The sequence below is a fragment of the Diorhabda carinulata genome, chromosome 1, assembly GCF_026250575.1.
Source record: "Diorhabda carinulata isolate Delta chromosome 1, icDioCari1.1, whole genome shotgun sequence".
Taxonomy (NCBI): domain Eukaryota; kingdom Metazoa; phylum Arthropoda; class Insecta; order Coleoptera; family Chrysomelidae; genus Diorhabda; species Diorhabda carinulata.
The window spans coordinates 7064963-7081183 of NC_079460.1; positions in this window are offsets into that span (position 1 = coordinate 7064963).

The window sequence follows — 16221 nt, forward strand, 5'->3', positions numbered from 1 at the left end:
TCAAGCATACTACAGGTTTTCGAATAAAAGTTTATTTATCTTCAGTAGTACACAAAATATATTTAAATTATTCATTTTTTGAAAAAAAAATCAACTTAGTTTATTTTTTTCACGCACGCAAATTTGTTATACTGAGTGACCGTAACTACAGGTACAAAATTCTCCGAACTACTTCCTCAATAAAACAAATATCCTTCGACCTCAGGAATTCCAAGTTACCTTCTTTTAGGAATTCCAAGGCATCTTTCGTTTATAACCTCCTTAATGTCCTAATAGCATGCAATTAAATTAATCGTCTCTGATATACCTGGTACACGTTTTAGGATAAAACAACACACTTACACGAACCCAGGCGAGACGTTTTGAATCGAGGAAAAATTCATTCTCTTGTGAGCAGTCTTCGACCACCTACGATCAACACCTATTTACCAAGGTCTTTTCTACGCCTCGAAGGTGTGAAAAAGTTGTTGCACATGCCTTACGATGGACCTTACAGAATGTTTGAACGAGGGGAAAAAACTTTCATCATCAAAGTCGGCGCAAAAAACTGAAACGATCTAACGACTAAAATCGGCGTAAACGCTGAACGAGACATCACGAGACGACAATAGCGTAACTATGCACCCAGGAAGTCAACAGATACCAGTAGCACCCCAAAATTCTGAACAGCAGCCTGACGATAACCATCCACACACGATGGACCTCCCTACAGAGGACGACGCACCAGCTCAACCACAGCACCAGCAGTAGAAACTTCTGCGTTCAGAGCGACGAGTTTAATTCGTATAAAAAACGTATAAAAAACCAAACCTGGTTTTCGTGAACACATACACTCATTCACAAATACACACATAAAGACATGCACGCACACGTATACAAACAACATTTTGTGACTTCATCATTAGAAGTGAGGTTATGTGGCGACCACGCCATGTGCTCTCACATTTAAAAATAGGTACACAGTACATTCCAAGGAATTTTTCTAAGACTAGCGCCCATACGTGGTAGCTATGTGGCTATTCCGTGGTAGCCACCTGACAGCCACTAGTGGCGATACACTACAAGTTTTTCTATTGGTGGCATTCTACGTGGTTTCCACTAAAAATGAGAAAAAGTATTTTCTTAATCATATGCAACATGTGCAATATAAATTAATTTACCAGTTTATATCCGTGATATCCAAATATTCTAAAAAGTGTCGCTTTCGACCATATTGTCATCCTCTTAATTGATAGAAAAATACTTGAGTATTGTTTGAATTGTGATTGTGATTCATGTTCTAACGATTTTACCATTATCATTAAGCCGATAGCTAAAGTACAAATTTATCACTGCTTTATGTTAATAATTAAATATCACGATTCTTGAAAAATAATCATCCTTGACAATGGCAACATTGCTTACAAAATCAACATTAGAGGAATTTTATACTTGTTACACTACTAGAAACTAACAAAAATTACAAAAAACGAGGCAAGAGTCATATCGATTAATTCAATTTTCAGGAATTATGTAAAACAGTTGTTATCTGGATTTTGCTTGTTGTCATTTTTTGTTCGGCACAGATCCAGAGTACACAGTTTCTGTTTTAATGGACATTCTAAATTAATATGGAGGAGCATGTAAACAGAAAATTAAATTTAACAAGAGAGCCCTTACTTACTGAAGACGGGCGCAGTCAGAGCTACACTGTCAATGTACTGCAAATTAATCAGTCAACTGTAACTTGTGTCCTAGGTCGTTGCGAAACATTGAGAAACCAGAGGATAGATACATCTGCAGACAATAGATTTTTGTGACTGCAAGTTTTACGAAAAATACATATAACAGCAGGAGTTAGAAGAAACTCGAAATGTGAGAGTAACTTCACAAACCATGAGAAACGTTAGCGGAAATGCTGGATTTAGAGCCAGAGTAGCTAGACATTGTTCCTCAACTGACCAGGGAGCACCGTGCAGCTAGGTTAAGCTTCGCACAAGAACATGAGAACTGGAATGTTCAAGATTTCGAGTCCAAATTTTATTTATGTACTTCAGATCAGATAGTACCTATGTATAGAAGAGATGTGAGAAGTATTTTCGTTGTAGCAAGCATAAGACCTTCAACAAATTTTGGAGGAGGGTCTATCATATTGTGGAGTGGAATATCTTCAAGGGTTCACACAGGATTGGTACAGTTAGATTCATAATTGCTCATAGGTATATTAAAGATTTTAGAGCCAAATGTTTAATATTTTTCCTTATGCTTTTATAGGCAATGATCATGTGCATGTACAAGATAATGCACGTCCATGTCGCTAGAATATTACACCAGTACCTTTAAGAGGTAAATATTGCAGTTTTAAACTGGTCTGTACACTTGCCCAGACTTAAACACTATTGAGCATGTGTGGGAAAAGATTTACAAAAGATCCACAGATTTCAAACCAGTTAACCTTTAACAACTACCAAAGGTGTTAATTACTGATTGGGAAAAATTGGACCCAAAACTACTTGGAGAACTTCAGAAGTATGTATATTGGATATGACTAGTGCTTGAGGAGGCAACACATGTTATTGAATTTAATTCATTTAGTTGTGAAAATATTATTTCATACTGATATTATTTTTCGATTTCTGAGTTCCTTTAACTAATATGTACACAATACATTACTTTTATTTCACTTTCTGTCTGTTATTCATTTAAATATGGAAAAAAGTTAAGACTATCTGAAAACATATATATGTATAAATAATAATAGTTATTATAGATACAGAAAATATCTGTTTTTAAATGAGTATTCAACATGAGTCTGAATAGTGAAGTTAGGATTGTTCACACTCGACCATCGACAGTTTTGCGAGTCCACCGTTTTATTTGAATTGAATGTAGGTTCATCTGAAAGAATTTTTTCTCAGATATATAAACAACATTTTGATCTCTCATCGTAATCTCTATGATTTATATATGAATAAATTTTGGGAAACAAATTTCTAATTTTGCTTTCATCTTCAGTTTTCAGCGACAATTTCCTCTTACTCAGAGAATATTTAGAATTTTCAAATGCAATGGGTTTTTCATATTTGTTCGATTTATTTTCCACTCCATCTACTTTGAATTTTTTGTATATTTTTCCTTCTCTCTCCGGTCTGTCATTAAATGTCTCAGATACTTCCTGATACGTTTTATAATTTTTATCCAAAAATTTCTATTTTTACTACATTATATTTGTTTAGATGGCAATTCCTGAATAATTTTCACTAACTTTTAATTAAAATATGAACTTGAAATTTCGCATAATTTCTCATATTTGATGATAATACCTGATTCAATACAAAAATTATTGAAATAATTAATAATATTGCATGAATTAATAAACTTTTTTTATATTTTTATATTCGCTTTTTTGCATTTATGTCTTTCTATAATAGTTTTTTTAATAAATTCTCTTGATTTTACAATTTCAATTACGATTACTTGTAAGATATCAATCATAATGAGATTTTTGCCAAATAATGTTTCAAATGCAAAATGGCTTTGATAGCCCAATGATAAGTGAAAGCTGCTTATGGTTGGTAGATTAAATCTCATTAAGAACCTTAATTAAAAAAGTTAAAAAAATAGATCTATATTTTAAAAATTTTTCGGTTTTAAATAATTTTTCTAAATAACACTTCATTTGGATGGTACTGAAATATAACAAATAAATTTTTGCCATAAATTTTGGAATGATAGGTCTCTAATAATGATTTAGATACTTATGATGACAAAGTATATTGTGAACATATAGATATAGAAATGTAAAGTAATGTTGGTCCTTTAGGAACTGATACTTTCTAATAAATTAGTTGAAAAATCCGGTATTGAATAAAGTTAAAACCTATTATTATAAATATCAACGTACAATGTAATAAAGTCGAAATTATGTAAAAAATGGTTGTAATGTGTGAAAAAATAGTTGATGAACATAGTAATAACATAAAGTGTGGGAATTTTCTATTTTCAATGCTTTTCGATAAAATATTGTTTAAAAAAAATATACTCGACTAGATTCAATACAACCGACATCTTAATTAGACTTGTAATTTTTGAATATTTGATATTTAACGTCAGACATACAAAGCGGATTGTATGGAATAAATTCAATTTTAGTGTTATTATGTACTATGTGAAAAAAACCTGGAGCTGGTCGATTTTTATTCTTAAATTGATAATTATTCTGAATTATAAGCACGCCCTCGAAAATTTTTAATAAGAAAAAAGATCGAGTGGCACCTTGTTGGAAAAGGATTTTATTCCTATGTTCAGCAACACAAAGTTTTTTTTTATATTTGGTGCAATCATAACTGAGAAAATTAATTATTAAGATGTAAAATTTTGATAATTCCAAACTTTACATAGAATGAGGATAATAATGTCGCATAATATTTAGAATGTATTTTTCAACGTAGATTACAATTAAATTAAATGTTCAAAATGATCAACAACATCTTGATAATAACTGAGGCGATTTTGGAATTCTCGTACAACATTTTGTATGACCTCGGGGGTTATTTTGTTAATTTCTTCTGTTATCCTAACATTTAAATCAACAATATTGCCTGGTCTATTAAAATATGCTTTAGATTGTAAATAGCCCCATAAGAAGTAATCGAGAGAAGTCAAATCGTGGAATCTAGCCGCCCACTCGATCGTACCACGTCTCCTTCCACCAATCGGGAAGAAACTTTAAATAATTTCTATCTGTACATGCAATATGCGGTAGAGCTCCGTCTTGTTGGTAGTAAATAGATCGATCTATTTCATCTGGATGATTTGGACAAAATCTTAATGTAATGTAGGCACTAAGAAGTTGATCAAGAAACTAGATAAACCTCACCATTAACTGTGCCCTCAAAAAATAAGGACTAATCATTTTATTGTTAATGATACCAGCCCAAAAGTTCACTTTTTTAGGATATTGAGTGTGAGCCTCACACATCTAGTGAGGATTTCCTCTGCACCAATATATGCAGTTCACTTGGTTTTTGAATACTTGTTACATGTCCAGTTTCAATAATCTTTTTTTCAATTTTACTAACTTTAGACTGCGAAACATGTTGCTCACGGTATTATTATTAAAAATTTCACAAACCTCTTTTGAGTTATTTCTTCATTACCACAACCAATCATAATTAAAATGTCTATTCTTTGAATCTCGGACAAATGAGCCATAATTAGATTTAGAACGCGTTCAAATATTATACTGACCTCTTTCAGTATGTAACTTATATAAAAGCTAAATGACAGCAGCCTACTTTATTCATATCAATTTTTTATTTGGCTTTTTTAATAATACTTTATTATCTATTAGACTTTTTCCTGATATTCATCAGAACAGATACGAAAATAAACTCTGAGGTCATACAAAATGTTGTAGGAGAACTCCAAAATTGTCTCGGTTATTGTCAAGAAGTGATTGGTGGTCATTTTGAACATTTAATTTATTTGTAAAGTAGATTGAAAAGTACATTCTATATATTATGCAACATTATTATCTTCTACGTAAAGTTTTGTGATAGATACATTATCAAAATTTTACTTCTTAAAAATTAATTTTCTTAGTTATGATTGTACCAAAGTTAAAGAACTTTATATCGCTGAACAGAGGACTGAAATCCTTTACCAACAAGGTACCACAAGACCCCCTTTCTATGTTTAAAATTTTCTAGGGGGTGCTTATAATTCAGAGGGGGTGTTGGAGAGGGATAATAATATTTTCACACTATAAATTGTCAATTAAAGAATAAAAATCAAACTGTTTCAAGTTTTTTCACATAGTACATAATAACGATAAAATTGAATTTATTCCATACATGTGGACCGCATTGTACAGTTGCGGCTTTATTAAAAAAGTGCTGATGTTTTTTTCTATTTTTGTAGGGTAGACAATAGAAAAATCCTCTAAACTATAGTTTTAAATGTTCTGTAGGCATAGAAGAATATAGTTCACAATTTTAAATGAATTGTCTTTATCACAATTTTCCATGTTTTCCATACGATTGAAAAATTTTATTTTCGCAATTTTAGTTTTACCTACACTGTGAATAACTCTTTATCAAGAATTATTTTGTTTATAATAATAATAAATAATAAGTTCTTCATAAGCTTCCGACTTGAGTGGACACATTGTATATTATGTTTTATTCTGGCTCTTGTTTAGATTTACCGTACGTAAAACTGACTATATATTTTTTTCTCCCGAGAAGATTGACTGAATTATTATGTAAAAACGTCCATAAATAAGATTAAGCATTGTAATCAATTAATGTTGTGACTTGTCAGTATTTCATTACAATAACATAACCACAGAAACCATCAATCAAAATTACTTAACATTAAAGGCCGCACTTTTAAAAACTTAGTATGCAGCCAGAAGGGACAATCTGCTACAATATACGAATCGTTAACATAAATACATTGGTTCATGTATAAAGATATATGGCAATGAGCTGCCATGAAAAAATTACTTAGCTGATATACATGCATGTACATGTAACACGTCATTGAACTTTATGACTCAAAATAACAAAGTATTATTGCATTATTAGAAAAATTTTGGTTAAAAATTAATACCAAATGTTTGATCAATAAATAATTAATTCAAATTATTTTCATGGAAAATTTCAAAATAACCGAAATAATCGGCAATACAGAGTAATAACTATTTAATTTTTTAGCAGGTCACTTTCCATGTGAACATAAATAAATAGCATGCCGATTGATTAATTGCGTAAACCCAGACCGTAATACATTCTGAAGCAACAATAGATTTGTCTATTAGTCAACGAAAATTTATCTCTTATGCCGTCGCGTCGGCGGCATTATTCTCGCAGATGACTTTTTTATGTACAATTTCACATATTGAATTCTTTCCCGTGTATCTCGTGCACAATGAGGCGAAAAGTAGAACTGGCAGTTCCGTAAAGCTTCTCAGACATTTTTTTCGAGCTGCTAGCTAAAACCATTTATCTTGGTTTGTTATTTTCTCGTATTTATTTACTTATCCGGTCAAAATTGCAGCCGCACTACCACCTAATGCATCCCATAATATCATTTGTCTTAGCCCACCGAGCACCCTAAATGATTTGGTAATCATGCATAACCAGGGATGGATCGAGACTTTTAACACTCCCTATTTTATTGCTTCGATAATATACTCGTTATTTAATTATAACCTAGTATTAGAGATATTTCAATTTTTAAATTATACACACCCTTCATTTCATTCTTCAACCTTTATTTTTATTTGTTTGAAACGTTCTCGCTTTCAACTTGTTCCAGCATGTTTCATTCGACCAATTGTTTTGTACTTCGTTCAATACTAATCAATACTAATATGTAACTACTGTAATAGATGATACAATTGTTCCCAACCGATCTATTAATTTCAAACTTACACTAATCCCTTGGATTTCAGTATGGGGAAACCAATAAATAAAAACCAAAACAAAAACTGTTAATATAATTTCAAAGTATATTTTATAAACAAGTTTACGTACCTAAACAAATACTGGGATATTTAATTGGATATCCTTTATTTATTTTATTCTCTACTACTTTGTGATATTACTCGAATCATTATTTATGGTGGGCTGTTGATATAAATGTAAATGTGATATTGACTATAAAAATAAATGCTGTACACGCTTAAGTTGTAGTACTTTTCCAGGCTGGTTTGAGCCAGCACATCATGGCTAGATTTTGCCATTTAAGTTTAGCAATAGTAAGATAAGTGTACCAAAGTTTCTTAGGTGAGATTCGCGAAAAAGTCGGGCACGTTTAAAGCTAGATAACCGCTTTCTGGTATCTACAGTCTGGAAAATTCGACGGTGTGACTTTAAGTGAATGTACTCTACGTCGGAGACTTGCAGAAACTGTATATTTGAATGAATGAAGTCCATATTCCCCAATGCAAAATCAGTCAAAGATCCAGCTTCTTTATGCAGCTTATGAAACCTCGATAACAAAAGCTTCTAATTTTTGATGGAACACATTTATATCTTTATCAAAGTATATTTTGATACGTACCGAAATAGGCCGAAACGTCAATTTTCACCTGTTTTTTGAAACAAATTTTTTATCAAGACCTAAAACCAAGATGATTTATCAAGAAAACCATATTAAAAATCTAAGAAATAAAAAGTTGAAAATCTCTCGTTTTAGACCTATACGAGTTAAATTATTAGTTTTTTGAATTAATTTATATCTACAAAAATTCAACATTCCACTCAATGTTCAGTTCAATATTTTGATGTCGTTTTACATGATTCAGTTTTATAATACTGTCCTGGAAAATCAACACGCAAAACATTATCCTTTTGTCGATTTGTCAAATCCAAGAAGCTTGGAAAATTTATGAATATTAGTGAAGTTTTTTATTCCAAGTAAATTATATCCCTGTTTGCTTCAAAGTTAGATGGTACCAGGCATTTGTTAGAAGGGTCTTTTAAAGTCGTCAAAATCAGGCGGGAAACGCACTTATTATAAGTGGTTGGTGAATATTGTCGACACGCACATGTCTCATTATAAATCCCTGATTTCGATTCTCGAGATGATATTAAATGATCCACAAATTCGTGTTAAAAATACTGCCTTAAAGACGTTTGAAGTTGAAGCTGAAGTGGTTTGGTTTTTAGAGACAGACGGACTACTCCAAGCAAGAATGAAGTGGAAGGGAATACCGACGTATAATTATCATCTTGGAAATTTGAAAGCTTTCTAAAAGTGTCCTGGGCATTTTGATCTTATTTTGTGCATCTTTCGGAATCTTGTGAGAGATTTCTTTTGTTGAAAACAAAGGAAAAAGTGAAGAGATTCATTTATTTCATTGGTGTACTTAAAATAAATTAATTAAGCTTTCATAAAATAGTAAAATGTTAAAATATCATATTCTGTGGTTTGTGCAGATATAAATACTGATTATGCAATTTTATAACCCTAATCAGTTTTATATAAGAGTTGTGTGGTTTATCTTGAAACACAGAGTGATTTTAGGGGATGGGAAATGTATGTTAATGTAAAGTATGTGAAAAATACTAAAGAAATGTAGAGTTTCATTAAAAAAGGGAATTGATTATTTTTTTTTTAAATGTATACTATAACTATAATTTCTTTCTAAATAATGCACGCCCTCTGTGAGCTGAATTAACAAACTTAAACATGTTGGACGTGCGCGCTCCGATAGTATAAAAAGTGGCCCGATACAATTACTCATATAGGTCTTGTTTAAGCATATTATCTGAATTTCCTCTGTGAGGAAGTGTGTGAATTCGTCTGACAGTTTCTGTTATATTTGTACTGAATATTAGATATGAAAGCAACAACTTAATATTACGGACTGTGTAAAAAAAGTATACTTCGCATATTTTGGCTTAAAACTTGGATTTAGGTACCTCATAAAGTCTGCAAACGATGTGTTGAAGAACTTTGAAATTGGTTGGTGAAAGGGCAAGAAAAAAGCTTTCCGATATGTCATTCCTATGGTATGGTGCGTACAAAAGAATCATAGTGATGATTGTTACTTTTGTTCGTTTGAAAGGATATCATTCAAAACGGAAGCAATCAATTTGCTACCTAGGAAGAGATTCTGACGAAGATTGTGCTAAACCAGATAGTTTTGAATTTGAAGATGACAACAGACCGAAATTGTGTTCACAGGGCGAGTTAAATGATTTGGTAATAGACTTGAATCTTCCCAAAAACGTTGCTGAGTTGCTTGTATTGAAGGCTCAAAAGTAAGAACTTACTTTTGCCAGTAGTGTCTTTCTCATAGCGTGAGAAGCAGTTTACTTCCTACTCTGGCCAAGAGGACGAGTTGGTTTATTCTACCAATATTGAAGGCTTGATAAATACATTTGAGATCTCATACGACCCAGCACAATGGCGTATTTTCATAAAGAAGTCTTTAAGCAGTCCTTCCGTACACTTCAATGAAACCTACCTGAATTTCTTCTTTGCAAATTAAAATATAAAGACCAAAGTTGGTGAGCGGTGATTTTAAAATGTTGCTCGGACAACAATCTGGGTTTACCAAATTCCCTTACTTTTTGTGTCTATGAGATAATAGAGACCGAGCAAATCACTGGATTAAAAAGTGTTGGCCTCCGAGGAAGCTTATCGTTGGCGAAAAGAACGGCCTATATGAAACTCCTCATAAAGTTCTTCAACCACCGCTTCTCGTAAAGCTGGGATTGATGAAACAATTTGTAAAGTCATTTCCAAGAGATGTGAATTGTATGAAATACTTAATATCAAAGTTTCCAGACATTTCGACGGCAAAGTCCAAAGAAGGTGTTTTCATTGGACCAGATATTAGACGGCTTATGGCTGATCCACAATTCATCACAAACATAACGGATCCTCAAAGAAAAGAGTAGATTGTCTTCAAAGAGATCATAGGGAAATTTTTAGATAATAACAAAGACCCTAAACGACAAACAAACAAATCGCCAAAAGAATGTTAAAAACGATTTCAAGTTTTAGGCTGCTTAATGAGGTTGAAACAGCTCTCAACTTTTTTGCAGACTTGTGTTTTTAGTGAGTGACTGAAATAAATTGAATAATGACCAAAAAATTTTCGCTATTCGTCTGTGGTAGTCAAATTATTAACAAAAAATATTTTTTAATTTTTTTAAAAAGAAATTCAGCGTGGTCCAAATGACTAGCCATCACAAGAAAATTACTTCATTCTTTTACTTTTATACTCAGTATATATATATAGTACGTACTCATAGTACCCACACACCCAGTAAAATATTTTATTTCGGTAATATTTGACATATTTATAGTTGGGTTTTGAAGTGAACTGATCTAAGATCTAAGTGAACTAAGATGAGGAGATCAAAAATTTGAACGTTGACATTGTGCTCGCTTGACCATCAAGCATATCTAGGCAAAATCGCAACTTACCAATGAAGACAAGAGAACATTGTTAAAGGTCAAAATCTTCTATCTATATAAACACTTCGCATTTCAAAAATCTTTCTATGTTGCACAATGAATTGAGTTGATATAACCCCGAATTCAGTTAGCTACTGATAATTTGCACCTTTTCACAGTTTAGGTATGATTAGTAACTTATGGATTCTTGTTAAAATACTGTACTTGAATAAAGTATGTATTCTGATATCGGACTGGGTAGATTTGTCCAGTACATGTAGCAATAATATAATTGCATCAAAACATATCAATGGTGTTCTAAATCTAATTCATTTTATCAAGATTTAAGATCGTGTAATAGTTTTGTATCAAGATAATATTTATTGGATGTAGAGGCTTCTGTGTTACTGAGTATATTATTATTAATTTTACTACATTTGTGCATAGGATCTATAAAATATGTCACACTTACTTTATACCCTTAAGGGAATATAATTGACATTTCTACCATGAAATAATGAGAATAATACATTTTAAATATTCACTTATTTAAAACAAGAAACATGAACGTGCAGCATAAAGAGCTATGGAAGTTGTATCCAAATCTTCGCTCACCTCAAGAAAATACGTCCAAAATGTTTACCAAAAGATGGAAAATACCCCCAGTAGATCTAAAGAAGAATGTGAAATACTTTAGTATGAATCGAGGATCATCAACTAGATAAAATTAAAGTTATTTCAAAATGCAATGCGTTACAAAATTAAAGTTTTATGATTACGAAATCTTACCGATACAAGCTTTAACACATAATAAAGATAAATGCTGGATCGATGAAACAAATGGCAAATGAAAACTAAGATGTTTTGATCTGATTTTTGATTCCAACGTTCATACGTAACCTCATTAAGTTGAATAATTTTCTGAAGGCGATAACATTTGGATGCACAAAAAAAATAATAAATATGGTACCCCTTTAGAAAATATATAAAATCTGCACGCCACTGTTCATTTAATCATATTTTAAAGAATTCATTTCCAAATAATTCTAGTTTTGATAATTCTTAGTGAATAACTATGTTTCATCCACTTTATTTTGGGTTATATTTTGTAATTTACTTGTCGTAATTGAAATACCCTAACTGTTCGAATTATTCTTATCAGCTATACTGTCCTAGTGAATACAACTTGTAGTAACTTGTCAGACAATTCAACACGTGCACTTTTTCTATTGCGTTGGAACTAAAAAGATTTATTAGTAAAATTTATGGTCAATAACTTTTGTCTGCAAGACAACCAATTTTACCTACTGAGTGATATGGGTTAGTTACGTCCTTGAAAGAATATCTTTTCAGCCATGCTTTACAAATTTAACAAGTTCTTATCTATCTTTTAGATTACATTTCAGTAGTATTATTCTTAGTAATATATGAAACACTATTCGAATAACATTTAAGTTGTTTTTGTATTTGTTTTTTGTTATACATGTCAGGTCTTTTATTGTTAAAGTTAAATTAGAATTCTCTTATATACACAGACTTAATTTTGTTATATGTGATTCATGTAATGGAAACATATATTAAGATAATTATGAAATTGATAGCTCAATTTTTTTCCATAATTTGATGACACACATACACAATATAAAAATAAGTGTAGGTAACTCGGAAACGAGAAAAGCAGGCCACCGATTTTTGATTAATTTTTATTTTTATCTTTTTTTATCAAGAATTTCGATTTTTATCATTTACCAGTATCATTTCATGTTTTTTAATGACATTTTTCATAGTCAAGAAGGTGAAAACTGGATTCATTGTTATAAACTATCCAATAATAAATAATTGTACTAGTAATTGTAGATATACTCCACTGACAGGTAATTTTACTAAACAATTATTGAGGACTAACTTAAATCGTAAGACATCTTAGAGAAGTATAAATACAAGGAACCGGACGTAATGTTGACAAAATGGCACCGATTTAAAGGGGCAGATTACGAAATGAACAAAAAAATATGAAATATTTGGCAAGCAATGAAAAATAGCTGGTTTGTTCTGAATAATTGTGCCAACAATAGCAAAAAAGTGTACTATAATTTTGGTACGTTATTGCTGTTCATAAATAATGTGGAAAAGCCTATACACACGTAAAAAATCAACCCTCTAATAAATGTAATATAATTTCTGTAAAGTAATCATTTGAAAACGTATCGAGTTAAGCAAATTAATAAATTATTTCAACAATCCGAAAAAATCAAAAATAGGAACTTAGGTAGTATATTAAAGAATAAATATACAGTTAGAAATGAAAAACTGATTGTCATTTATATTTTAACCAATAGATAATGAGCTACATTCATAACGACCTAGCCTATATTTTAATGTTATCCATAAATTAACCAATAAATATTGAACATCATTTACTACAACTTATCCTTATCTAACCTATAAAAATTCAACGTCATTCATAATCTAACCAATTAAAAATTAATAAAAATGCCTATAGTAACCATCAATATTTCAATTATTCAATATTTCTATCAACGTCAATTTGAATATTGAATTTTGAAACCTATGAATTTAAAAAATTTTTCCAAGAAGATACAATTCACAACCACCGAAAATCTTAATTAAATATTGTAAGTAAAAATTTTATTATTTTTATATATTTATTATATAATTAATATTTTAATTATTAAAAGATTCAATGGAATAATTATATTGATTTTCAGTGTGTCAAAAATCAATTATTGTTTTTAATAATTTTTAATAAACTCTTTAACATCGTTGTTGATTCATATTCCAATTCATTTTTATAAAGCAAATGCATTTACATCACCCATATTTAAATGTTTTTTCATGATCTTCGAAAGATTACCGGTCACTTTGTCGAACACGCCCTCAATGGTAAATCTCTACTAAGAGTTATATTTTCCAGACTGTTGTATACAACATACGGATACAAATGATATACAAATATTTATCATGGATTTAACATCTGCTTAGAACTGACCTGCGAAGGTTCCCTGTTTCTTTCTTGGAAATTTTAGAAGTTTCTCGGAGGCATTATGAACAAGAACACCTGACACCCAACACAAAACTTTGTAGGCACATTTTGGAGTGTGGGCAACGACATCGCTATTTTTATGTCTTGTGATTTTATCACCACTGATAGGGTTGTTTTGTTGATATTGTGAAAAAAGAAATTTTAGTTTCAGACTTAATCTTTAGAACCCATCGTTAAAACTATTAGAAAATGGTCATTCTTCAAGTTCTTCGTTTTACAATCAATTAAATAGATTAATGGAAATTATAATTTCTTTTTATTTATCTGTAAGCTCACACCAATTGTTTGTAATTGTCTAGGTTAACACGTAGACATATGTACGAGGGGGGTTTGGCGGAAAAGAGATTTTTCAATGAAAAACGAGGTTTGGAAAAAATTATTAGTGAATTATTGGAAATAACAAAACCTTTTTTGCAAATGCTATTTTTCCGAAATCGGCAGTAAAGTGAAACATTAATGTGGATTGATCGAAAGAAATCGGCACTGAAGTAACTGAACTGTCATCCGTTTAATGTTTGATAGCTGTCGATTACACGTCAACAAGCTCACTACCTTTAAATATTACGAATAATTCAAAATGTGCTATTAATTACTATTAATATAAATAAATGGAAAGAAATAAGATTTGCATGCCGATTTTTAAAAAATAATCGTATTATTCAGCTGTGTAACTAAACACGTCATTCATCTTCTCTACTAGCCTTAATTCCAAATATTTTTTAATCTGGCCGATTTCAAGAAAAAAAAAAAATATAATACGTAACGCGCCACACTAAAGCTTTTGTAACTTGTCTGGTTAGTAATTAGTCTCCAGCTCCCTGATAAAAAATATGACTTGAGTGCCTTGATAGAAAGAAGAAAACTTAATTCCGAGTAATTTTTAAATATATGTAAGAAACACATTCAAAAAGTAATCGCTGATTAATTAATGAAGTTCTACATTTGAATGGAATAAAAAATTACAATATTTCAATTTCCTGCTGTTAATAAAAAAATTTAAATGGAGGTATTGATATCAATGCATACTTTTTGGGTAGCAGTGTGGTAATTATTTGATAAAGTCTGATTTTTGAATTTTGTCAAAATGACCGTTACTGACGTAGATGACATTAAGTATTAATTCACATTAAGCCTTTTTTGAAAACAGAGCACTTCCAAGATTATACTTATATAAGTTTTTTTCTGTTTTTTTTTAAATTATTACTTATCGTGACAAATCTTGAATTAAAAAATATTTTCCCCGCTATTTACCCAGAATGAAAACATTTTTCTTTAAGTGAGCATTGAAATCCAACTGCCAGATTTATGTAAACTTTTGACAGATGACATCAGAAATATGGTGGAAACTAACAATATAATAACGTGACGAAAGTGATATCAACGGCTGAAAACTCTCTTCGCTCAGTTTTATTGTAAAAGATATTGGTTAAAAAACGAAAAACAAAGATTTGCTAGATATTTATTAGTGACATTTCAATTCGTTAAATGTGATAAGTATGATATTCAACATATTTTATAGTAAGAGTATTTGCTAAACATCTTATGTCTGCGGCAACTTTAACTCGGCTGTCAGAAGATAATCTATTAATTGTATGGGATGATGTATTACAAACGGTTTTTTATATTCATCGCAAACCTGTAATGGTTTATTAAGATAATAAATGACTGTTTATCATGATATTTGAACAAGTCAATTTCTTCTAGTTTTAGAAGAATCTAATCGTCTATATAAACGAGGAACAAATTAACAAAATAAAATATGAATAATTCCGTTATCTTCAATATTTTTATTTCTGTCCGTTTGTTGTTTTATTATACTGAATGATAGCTCGAATAGGTGAATGAAAATTCAAAACAACAAGGGGGTTTCATCAAAATTACTAAAAAACATTATGAGCGTAGTTTCTGTGGTTTTATCTGTGTATTGAAAGTGTTTTACAATTAGCAGGTTACGGAATGAATTCTGGTGGTTATAGAGAACGGCGCACGATAGAAGTCAATAGAGAAATGCCAATATTCCATTGATATATGTCTGTTTAATCTATAATTGGTTAGTAGGTACATTTTCAAGATAAGGTTTTACAGAAGAATCATCGCTATTCTAAGTATTACGAAATTAGTTTAAATAATATAAATAATATCTTGTTTTTGTTGGAAACATCATGACCATAATCAGAGCTAACAATAATAACAATGTCAACGTCTTGTGTTCGGTGATTTTGAAAGAAAAAACGTATTTTTCCTTCTAATTTGTTCAA